This window comes from Salmo salar, chromosome 07 (assembly GCF_965601325.2).
Source record: "Salmo salar chromosome 07, fSalSal1, whole genome shotgun sequence".
NCBI classification, from domain to species: Eukaryota; Metazoa; Chordata; class Actinopteri; order Salmoniformes; family Salmonidae; genus Salmo; species Salmo salar.
In genome coordinates, this window is record NC_138297.1 from 217,466 (window position 1) to 225,000 (window position 7,535).

Consider the following 7,535-nt stretch of genomic DNA (forward strand, 5'->3'; position numbering starts at 1 on the left):
CCGGAGGGATATGGTCCAAAGTACCCACGGTTCTGAGGGGCTTGTAACCCTCAAAAGTGTCCATAAAGCACTCCCTATTCGGCCTGAGTAGTAACGACCAATCAGGCGCAGAAGGGATATGAACCAAAGGAACCATGGTTATGAGGGACAAGCAACCCTCAAAAATGTCCATAAAGCACTCCCTATTCGGCCAGAGTAGCAACCACCTATGGGTCGCCGACGGAATGTGGTTCTCCAGTTGTCAAAAACCAGGTTTCTCAAATCGCGCCGGTACCTGTCTGCCCCACACGGCCACGAGTGTGTAAAAATAACTGTCACTCACACAGTTTCAAGGCTATTCCCGATGTCACGGTAGGACACTTTAAACTTGAATAAATCGAAAAGTACAACTCCAATCAGGATGGGGGTTTTTTTGCACGAAAGGGCACACGTAGACGAACATTTCCATCTAATTTAAACCGTTTTTCCATAACAATTTATAATAGAAAATCGAGTTTTAAGTTTGCGAAAAAAAGTTCCGTTTACCGAAAAAATAGGTTCCTATGGAAGCGAAATTTTCTAACCCGGGGCTAATTGTTGCCCATCACGAGAGAGGGTATGAGCCAAAATTTGGGACCTCTAGCCCCTCAGGAAGTATTTTTAATCATTATTTGAAAATTTCAGATTTTGGTCAAAAAAGTTACAAAGTGCCAACTTTTCAGTTCGCTTCAGAGACTAAGTCCAAACGTGCACCTGGTTTTATTCTGGGTTACCAGGACAATTTTTGAAAAACGGTTTTAAATACTTATAGAGGGTATATGGACCTCCATACCCACCCTTAGAGCACCATCCTAAGGGCCCAACTCAATGAGATACAGCAAGAGGGAATTATATAGCTTTTCAAAAAATCTTCAGAAAAATGACTATGTTTTTCTTCTCAGAAATTGCACTAAGTCCAAACGGGCACCTGGTTTTATTCTGGGTTACCAGGACCAATTTTTTAAAAAGGTTTTAAATACTTTTAAAGGCCATCACCACCCCCAGGACACCTGTTTCAGCACCCCACTGCTGTCCCATGTCAGTGGGATAAGTACATTTAAAAAGTCGCTTGATGGCGCCATAGATCAATTTATGGAGCTTTCAAATAATTCTCTGAAAAATGACTAAGTCCAAAAGTCTCACAAAAACGGCTATGTTTCACCTCTCAGAAATTGCACTATGTTTTATGTTTGGGTTACCAGGACCAATTTTTTAAAAAGGTTTTAAATACTTTTAAAGGCCATCACCACCCCCAGGACACATGTTTCAGCACCCCACTGCTGACCCATGTCAGTGGGATAAGTACATTTAAAAAGTCGCTTGATGGCGCCATAGATCAATTTATGGAGGGGTGACATTTTTAAAGGGTATACAGACCTACATGCCCACTCTGAGACCACCATAGGGGGGTTAGGGAGACCCCATAGGGGGGACCCACACCCCCCACCAAGGTCACCTGGTAACCCAATACAATTCAATGACAGAGTCATACTTCTCTCTCATTGCACTAAGTCCAGCATGTGTACCTGGTGATTGAACTGGTTACCAAGGCTTACTCTCTCTACCCTGCCTGCCCACCTGCCTGCCCTCTATCTCGGCCTGTCTCTTCAGCTCAGTGCACCTGGTACCCCATAACACCCTGGTATTTCAGACCCTCAGGCCTCCATACATTCTCAACCGTGACCAAATGACACACAAAGACATGGGTGAATTTCAAATAAATGTTCTTTATTTATCAGTGAATCATGGGTTGATTTGTCCCTCAATTAGTGACCGCGCTCGGCTGGCGTTACGAGGCAAATCATGGTACCGGTAGTACCGTGCCTGCGTTTCCAGAGAATGACACATATGGTCAGCCACAGTTCCCCGGTCTGTAACCGAGCCTTGATTAAAGTTCAATGTAGCAACGCTTCGTCGAATTGTACCGAAGGTGACTTTACTTCCAATGCCAAACTCTGCAAATATCTGGCCCACATACTCACAGAGATTGCCGTACGGTTGACCGCAGGACGTGAAAAAGAAGAGTGTTGTGTCTGAGGTGATTCCACTCAGATTAGGCCTGATCTGATGGAATCGTTTAAGCCAAGTGTATTCCTGCTCAGATAGAACAACTCTGCACTCACCGAAGCTATAGTTCGTTTTGTGGCTTGAAATGCACATCTGATAACCCCCACTTTCCGGGGTTACTTCAGTAAATTCCCTCTCACTGAAGGTGGTGACTGGGGATCGTCGAGTGCCATTAAAGATGGCCAACCGGCTGGACATGAGAGCCGCAAACCTACGTCTATCAGCGCAGGTGGCTCGGACCTCCAGCCTACTGAGAACCGAAGGAATAGCTTGATTACTTAGCTCAACAAAGCGGCTTAACTCCGCAGCGCTGAGCACCTCGTCCCTGCACCGTTTGCGGAATTTTGCCCTGTGTGTTGCCTGGCTCTGCCGCGAATCCCTGTCCATCTTTGCCAAGCAGAGTAACACCTTTCGAATTCCACTGGCTTTAGCCTGCAGACCTTTTGGCCGGAACTGAATAAGATAATTCAGGAAACTTCGAACATCAGCTCGGTACATTTTTAACGTGGATGGTGCCAAACAACGGTCTTCACATTCACCATACCACTCATACACACGTCTGTAGTTATCCAGAGAACACAGTCCTTCATCGGCCTTGCCCTCTGACATATAGCGGAGGAATTGTCGTACTCTGGATAGACTGGTGCGACTATTGTCAATTCGTTTAACTGAAGGGTTTTTACCAATAGCAAAGTGTTCATATTCAGTCAAAATTCCATTCCTCCAACCTTCAATTCTGGAGGACACACCGCCGCCTTCATCACTCTCGCTCTCCGTGGAAGTCACCATGACGCAGCCTTGCTCCCTCGGTTCCGAGCATGGTTCACCACCGATCTGACTGGTTGACTGCACCGGCGCAGTCGCCGCCGCCTGCTCACTCTCGTCCCACAGCTGCTGATCCACCACCGCGGACTGCTCACCCTTGTCTACCAGCTGCTGCTCCACGGACAACTCACTTTCAACACACTGGAAATACCCAGGGTTCTCCCAGGGCTCCAGCTGCGGTGCAACACCGTTGTTAGGCTGCATACACTGCCATGATTCGGGCTGCTGTCTCTCAGTTGAACGCCGGCTAGATTGCATAGCACGCTTCCATTCTGTAGTAGCAGGCTTAAGTGCATGGACAGACTTGAAATGTCGGTCTATCCGCACGATATTCCGCTTGGAACAAAGCCCACAATCACGTTTTAGTCTACTGTTCATAGCTTCTCTCTCCTGCGTGCGTGTATGTCTCTTTGTTTGCTCCACCAAACAACGACCTAACCCTAACCCTAACCCTAACCCTAACCCTAACCCTAACCCAACCCTAACCCTAACCCTAACCCTAACCCTAACCTACCCTAACCCTAACCCTAACCCTAACCCTAACCCTAACCCTAACCCCTAACCCTAACCCTAACCCTAACCCTAACCCTAACCCTAACCCTACCCTAACCCTAACCCTAACCCTAACCCTAACCCTAACCCTCTAACCCTAACCCTAACCCTAACCCTAACCCTAACCCTAACCCCTAACCCTAACCCTAACCCTAACCCTAACCCCTAACCCTAACCCTAACCCTAACCCTAACCCTAACCCTAAACCCTAACCCTAACCCTAACCCTAACCCTAACCCTAACCCCTAACCCTAACCCTAACCCTAACCCTAACCCTAACCCTGCTGAGGCGGTGATTATGGAAAGAGGAGTAAAGGTGGAAAAAGTTGTGATGATGGGAGAAAACAAAGGGAAAATCAATCCCAACAGTTTCCTGTCTGAACCTTCCCCAATACTTACCTCTCCACACACCAGATACCTCTTACCCACCCCACTTAGTCTGTCTCCAAAAAATAGGGTTCTTTCAGAGCCAACTGTGAGACTCTCCCCTCTGCCTTCACCTAGACACTCTACCCCAACATCCCCAGCCACCCCCCCATTCTTGTACCAGCCAACTAGACATGATATGACCAATAGAAAAATTTATGACTGGAAAATAAAATCTCTCAAACCGATTGCCATCATTGGAGATTCAAACTTGAAAAGAATACCCTACCATCCGTACAAACACATCCAAATTGACAGTTATCCTGGAGCACAGTTCCACCACATTACTGGGGTATTGGCAAAATCTACCCCAAATCCTAACACCAAGGTGGTTGTGCTGTCTCTGGGCCTGAACAACAAAGATCAAACACAGAAACAAACACCCATAGGACAACTGCAATCACTCCACAGTAAAGCAACAGTGATGTATCCCAATGCAACCATTTACTTCCCCATCATTAACTACTCTCCTCACCTGTCAGAGAAACAACAAACCATGTTGAAATATATTAATTCACACATCGCCACACACTACAACCCCCTATTAGAAATCCACCATTTAGATTTCCACACAGAGAAAGATAACATACACTGGACACCAGACACAGGGGCAAAAATACTCCAACATTGGATGGAACAGCTAAAATAGTGGGGGAGGGTATGCCTACATCACAGCCCCTCCACCAAGACACAAACATCCTTAATCTTTCATCCACATTCCACTTATCACCTTCTGAGACTCGGCTGCTGGAGAGGGGACTCACTTTTATCCCCACACCACTGCATTCGGACTATGGGGACCTCCAGAGGGACATCTACAGGTATCATAGAGCTCTGAAGCTCTTGGACCACTTTGATTATACATCGGATTACCAAACCCTACCATTCACAGCTCCATCCAGATGGGAACCAAAATCACAGACAATATCAGCACCCATTAGGAAACTTATTAAAACCAACACACACATCATCAGAGAATTCCATACCGCCACCATAACTTCACAGCAGAATATCACAGTAGAAGAAAGACAAGCCATAGCTAAATTAAGGAAACACAAACATATAACCATAAAACCAGCAGACAAAGGCTCAAAGATAATTATTATGGACAACCAACAGTACCTCTTTGAAGCCCACCGCCAACTCTCTAACACACAACACTATACTTCTATCCCTGCTTCTACACAGATCCAGACACAAATAAAAATTAGACAGATAATATCAGATCTTTATAAAAATAAATACATTACATATAGACAAAAGGAATATCTAGATGGACCAGACTTACCCAGACAGAGACTCTTCTATCTCCTCCCTAAGATACATCAAACACCAGATACCTGGACAGTCCCTTTTGAGGTCCCGAAGGGAAGACCTATTGTGTCGGACTGTGGGAGTGAGTCCTCGCCAGCAGCGGAGTTTATTGACTACTTCCTCAACCCCATTTCACAAAGGCACCCCAGCTACCTGAAGGACACATACCACTTCATAGACACTCTTCACAACATTCCAGTCCCAGCAAATGCATACCTTTTCACCATAGATATAGATTCTCTTTACACTAACATAGATATCTTGTCAGGTTTAGCAGCAGTGAAATCTGCACTCCGGAGATACCCAGATCCAGACAGACCAGACTCACACCTCCTACAGCTTCTAGAACTTGGATTAAGAAACAATGACTTCACATTCAATAATAAACACTACTTACAGATTCATGGGACGGCAATGGGTAAAAAGTTTGCCCCAGCCTATGCTAATATTTATATGGCTGACTGGGAGTTGACAGCCTTAGATAAATGCCCATTGCGTCCCATGTTTTATAGACGATACCTGGATGATATCTTCGGAGTGTGGGAACACGATCTGGTACATTTCAAAACGTTCATTGAAATACTCAATAATCATCATCCGACCATAACTGTTAAATATGTCATTCACCAACATACAATCAACTTCCTGGATACAACAATATTCTTTCCAGATACTGACACACACATAGTCTCTTTACAAACAAAAGTATACTTTAAAGACACAGACACACATGCCTTACTTCACAAGTCCAGTTATCACCCAAAACATACATTCACTGGTATTGTAAAATCACAACTCATTCGATTCCATAGACTATGTACACAACAGAAAGACTTTCATCTAGCCACACAGACTCTTTTTAGTGCACTGAGGAAGAGGGGATATTCAAAGAGATCACTGAGGTACATAAAGGCTAACACACTGGCGGGCTTCCCCCAAAACAGATTGCCTGATCCCCCTAACCCTACCTCTAACACTAACCTTAACCTTAACCCTAACCTTAACCTTAACCTTAACCCTAACCCTAACCTTAACCTTAACCCTGACCTTAACCTTAACCTTAACCCTAACTTTAACCTTAACCTTAACCCTAACCTTAACCCTAACCTTAACCCTAACCTTAACCCTAACCTTAACCCTAACCTTAACCTTAACCCTAACCCTAACCATAACCTTAACCTTCATAACGCTCCCGCTAGAACTCTGGACCTGGTACTGACTCCTGACCTGGGCGAACAGCCCACACCCATCCTTATCCCTTTCCCGATTCTGGGTCCGTATCCCTATCCCCCCCATCCTATCCCTGTCCTCCACCCTCAGACCTTTCCCAGACCCCCTGCTCCCACTCCCCCAACAGACACAGAACCCCACATTATACCCATTATCAGCACCTTCTCTGACGTAAACAGACTCCTTCACTCCAGACTGAAAGCCGCTTTCACCCAAACACAACGCACATTTCCCCCACTTCAGGAATTCAGACCCATATCAGCTTTCCGCAGAAACCCCAACTTAAGGGATCTCTTAATTTTTGCAAAATTTTCCAATAAACCCACTCCTAAACTACCCATTGAACAACAGTATTATAGACAACTTTCGCACATTCAAAATCCACATGCACAAACCTCCAGTCCTATCTCACAACTGATGACCATTCAAAGCACTAATATTGTCTATGCCATAACATGCACACTATGCCATAACATTTATATAGGAGAAACCGGTCACACAGTCTTGACACGCCTCAAACAGCACCTCTACACAATTGTAAAAAACATTTTACAAACACACCTGGTCCAACACTTTCAAACCCATCCAACCACCTCCCTCCGTATTACCGGTCTGGAGATGAAATCCACCTGGACCACAGGCCAGAGGAAAGCGGCCGAATCCAGGTGGATTTCAAAACTTAATACTTTGGCTCCACTGGGCATGAACATTAAGGAATGATAGAAAACACTAATAGTGGGAGGGGGTGGGGAGCTAATTAAGAGGGCTGGAGGGACCACTGGAACGAGGAGGAGGTTAAAATAATAAGAAAGAAGCATTTGATTGCTGAACCTGGTGGTGTCTTTTTTTGTATTTGGTGCTGAGTTTTATTATATTATACATTTTAACATGACAGGTGATTCCTTCATCTTATTTACTTGATTATTTATTCAACTTTTAAAGGAAATCCAATTTTTCTTTTTTAGTTGCCTATTGATCTGGTATGCATGTTTTAATGTGATTTTATATGAAATTTGGTTTAAGGTTAAACATTTTACTCCCAGGTGGTTTTTGGATGATTGTCCTCCTCCTATTTTTGAATTGTTGTGGATGGCCCCTCGGAG